Source organism: Pteropus vampyrus, unplaced genomic scaffold, assembly GCF_000151845.1.
Source record: "Pteropus vampyrus isolate Shadow unplaced genomic scaffold, Pvam_2.0 Scaffold19, whole genome shotgun sequence".
NCBI classification, from domain to species: domain Eukaryota; kingdom Metazoa; phylum Chordata; class Mammalia; order Chiroptera; family Pteropodidae; genus Pteropus; species Pteropus vampyrus.
In genome coordinates this window covers 3,833,372-3,837,829 of record NW_011888800.1, presented here as the reverse complement: position 1 = coordinate 3,837,829, position 4,458 = coordinate 3,833,372, and the positions used below count along the sequence as shown (strand labels likewise).

Sequence of the window (4,458 nt, the reverse complement as noted above, 5' to 3'; positions counted from 1 at the left end):
GAACACTTTGTTACATTCCTTCCCAGGGCTTTTTGCACCCATAGGAAACTACTAATCTGACTTCCGTCCCTAAAAATTAATTTGCATATTGTTGCAATTTATAAAATGTAAAATACCCTTTTGCGTCCAGCTTCTCTTGCTCAAAATTACACCTGTGAGATTCATCTACATTGATGCACTTGACAGTGGTTTCTTCTTTTATATTGTTGTATAGTATTTCCTTATAAAATATGCCATAATTTATATATCCAGTCTGCTGTTGATGGATATTTGAATTGTTTCTAATTTGGGGCTATTACAAATAAAGCTACTATTATATTCTTATAAATATCTAATCTGGGGCTATTATAAAAAAAGCTACTATTATATTCTTATAAATATCTTTTGTTTACACATTTATGCTTATTTGGATTGAGTATATTCCCAAGATTAGAATGGTTGGGTCATAGGGTTATGCATATATTCATGTAGATATTACCAAGTTGTTTTTGAAAGTTACTATACCCATTTACTCTCCAACTAGTATCATTTGTTAGAGTTGTTCCACATCCTTGTCAACATTTAATATTGTCAGTTGTTTTTTTTTTTTATTTTAGCCATTCTGGTGAGCATATAGTAATATCTCTTTTTAGTTTTATTTTGCATTTAAGTTGCATTTTGAGCAACTTGTTATATGCTTATTGGCTATTTTGGTTATCCTCCTTTATTGTACATTTTTAATTGTTTTTTTTTTTATTTTTCTCAATGGTTTGCAAAATTGGGGAAGGGAGAACTATATGCTTTGTTTATGTAATAGTATAAGCTTTCATGAAGTTATTTACTTAATAAACAACCTCAAAATCTCACTGACTTAGAACAATGAACATATATTTCATTCTCACTTTACATGTTGATTGCAGCTCTTCTAGATATTGCTAGACTAAGCGGGGCTCAACTTTTCTTGGCTTAGCATGGCTTAATGGATCTTCTCATTCTAGAAAACAAACTATAGATAGGCCTACTCTCTGAGAAATCCTGTTCTCGTGATTGAAGCTCAAAGTAAGAGATGGGGCTAGAAGAAACCATCAATGCCTCTAGAAGTATCTATTCAGTTATGAAAAACATCATGTCTATTTACATGCCATTGGCCAAAACAAGTCAAGAGATCAAGTCACTGGAGCAGGGGAGTACACTCTCCCTAGAAGAGAGGATTAAGTGGGGAGGGGTAAGCAGGGATAAAAAGCAGTGAACAAATAATAGAATGTACCACAGTTGGATGCATACTACGATAATGTTCTCCCACTCCTCCTTAATAAATGTCTTAATAATAATGAAGTACAATTTAACAGTCGTTTTATTCATGATTTGTACTTTTTGTATTCTTACTTCTCAGAAGGACATGATGATATTCTTCTATGATGAGGACTGCACTTTTTCTGTAAAGGACCAAATAGTAAATATTTTTGCTTTGTAAGTCATATGCTCTATGTCACAACTATTCAACTCTGTCATTATAGCACCAAAACTGTCAGAGACAATATATAAATAAATGGGTGTGGCTATATTCAAATAAATATTTACAGAAATAGGTGACAGGATGGATTTGTCCTCTAGATCATATTTTGCTGGCCCTGTGCTATGTTATCCTCTAGAAGTTTTATTGTTTAGGTCTACAGCTATGCCACCTTGAACGTGCTCGATCTTATCCCATCTCAGAAGCTAAGCAGGGTCGAGCCTGGTTAGTACTTGGATGGGAGACCACCTAGAAATACCAGGTGCTATAGGCATTAAAAAAAAACAATAGGAGTTTTATTGTTTAAAACTTCCACAATTACATCTGTATGGAACTGATTTTTTGTGTGTGATATGAAATAAGAAAACTGTCTTTTTAAAATAAATGTACATCCAATCGATCTAGTATCATTAATTAAAAAGATTCTCTCTACTACATTATAGTAGTAACTTAGTCATAAATTAAGTGATCATATGTGTAGGTAAGGCCAACAATTTTCACGTTTTTCCAATTTTATTTGCTGTCTTTGGCCTTTGCATTTCTATATAAATTTTAGCATTAGTCTTTTCATTTGCAAACACACACACACAACTGCTTGAATTTCTATTGGGATTGCTTTTTTTTTTAACACACACACACATATTGAAGAGGATTACATCTTTTCGGTATTAATTTTCCCAACCCATAAACATAATATATGTCTCTGTTTATTTAGTTTATTTTTATTTCTCCCAGTAATAATTTATAATTTTCTCATTGAAAGGTATGCATATTTACTAGAAATAAAGAGGAACGTTTTACAAATGTAAAATAGTCAAGTCAACTGGAAGATATAATAGCTCTAAATTTATATGCAACTAAGGATAATGCTTCGAAATACATAAAGCAAAATATGATAAAACCTAAAGGAGAAATAGAAGATCCATAATTATAGCTGGCAATTTTAACAGATTTCTTTCTAAAGAAGAATTGAGCAACAATATCATCAAACACACACATACGTGTACTAAACATATACTGGGAGATCATAAAGCAAGTCTCAAAAAATTTCAAAGGATTAAAATCATATGCATTATGTTCTCTAATCAGATTGCAACAAATTTAGAAAGTAGTAACACAAATTTAACTTTGTCTTATTTATCTGATATCAGTAGAAATACACCAACTTTTTTTGATCAGTATTAGTATAATAAATTTCTTTCCACCCTTTTACTTTTAACCATTTTATAGCCTTATGTTTATGATATACATTTTGTAACAGGTTATAGTTTTTTGTTTGTTTGTTTGTTTAATCAAGTCTGGCAATCATAGTCTTTTTATGCTTATGTAGTCAAAAGTATATAGTTTATTTATTTTTAATATAATTACCAATATATTTGGATTTAAGTCGCCAACCTATTTTTTTTTCTATTTATCTCATCCTGGTTTTTTTTTTTTTTCTTATTCTCTTTTGGATTATTTGAGTATTTTTATTATTCTAAGTTAGCACCGTAACTATATTCACCACCACCACCCCGCCTTTTTTAATGCTTTCGTGGTTATACATCATAATTCTACCTAAATTTTAAAGATATCATTATTATTGCTTTTTAAAAATTAACTTACATTTACTTACTTATTTATCTTTTCTAGTGCTCTTCATTTCTTCTTGCATTTCCATTCATCTGCTATTCTTTTCCCTCTGCCCAGAAAGCTCCCATTATCTTTTAAGTATAGAGAGTGAATTTTTTCCATTCTTCTTTGCCTGAAAATTTATTTTTCCTTGATTCTTGAAGAATGTTTTCTCTGGATATAGAGTTCAAAGCTGTTAATTATTTTATATTCACATTTCAAAGATATCATCTTTTCTTCTAGATTTCTTGATTTCTCTTCAAAAGTCAGCTGTTGCTTCTTTGAAGGTTATAATATTATTCTGTTTGGGATTTGTAGAACTTCTTGGATCTGCAGCTCAATAGATCCAACACTTCTGGAAATGCTGAGCCAATGTATTTTTAAATATCTTGCTCCATATTTTATCTCATGTCATTTTGAGGCTCCAATTACGTATGCATTAGGACATGCTTCACCATGTCTCATACGTCTTTTATTTTTTTCTACTATTTTATCTTTGTTGCATTTCATGTTTCAACCTGGGTATTTTCTACTATTTGAGTTTTGCTTTTCATTCCTTTAATCTGCTGTTAAACCCATCAACTGAGTGTCTAATTTCAATTCTAGAATTTCCTATTGGTTCTTTTTAAAAAAAAATAACTACAATTCTCTGGTAAGTTTTCCATCTTTAATAACTACAATTCTCTGGTAAGTTTTCCATCTTTAATAACTACAATTCTCTGGTAAGTTTTCCATCTATAGGAGTTGCACATGTCTCAAGGAGAAATTCCATATACAGTAAGTAGGTTCTCAGATAACATTGTTTTGTTATAATGTTGACGAGAAAAAAAAAAATCAATTCCTAACAGGAGCCACTGTGTGATTTGCACGTTCTCTCCATGGCAGCATGGATTGTCTTCAGGTACTCCAGTGTCCTCTTACATCCCGAAAGATGTACACATGAGGTGATTGGGTGTCTAAATCATCCCAGTCTGAGTGAGTGGAGTTGTGGTCTAAGGGTGCCTTGTGATAAAAGGCATCCTATAGAGGATTGGGTCCTGCCTTGCTTCCTGAGCTGCCAGAAGGTGTTCTACTCACTGGAAACCCTGAACTGAAATAAGTGGGTTAGAAAATAATTATCACATTTGTTTTTATTAATGTAGCTCACACTTATTTCAGTGTTTAATATTAAAAGTTTTTAAGCTTTTACTTAGAGGTTTGGTCATGTTTTTGTGACCAGAAATATGCCAGAAGAACTTAACTGTTGTGTATATCGATTACGCTATTGTAAAATTGGTTTCCTTATACTACATTTCACCTAAAGTGACAGTTTCCAAGAACCTATCCATGACATTAAATGAAGACTTAATCTAGTT

At 31.6% G+C, this 4,458-nt stretch overlaps 1 pseudogene; it reads left to right on the top strand.

Moving 5' to 3' along the window:
* The first annotated feature begins 1,647 nt into the window (after positions 1–1,647).
* LOC111736409 lies at positions 1,648–1,766 on the top strand (annotated as a pseudogene).
* The last annotated feature ends 2,692 nt before the right edge of the window (positions 1,767–4,458 follow it).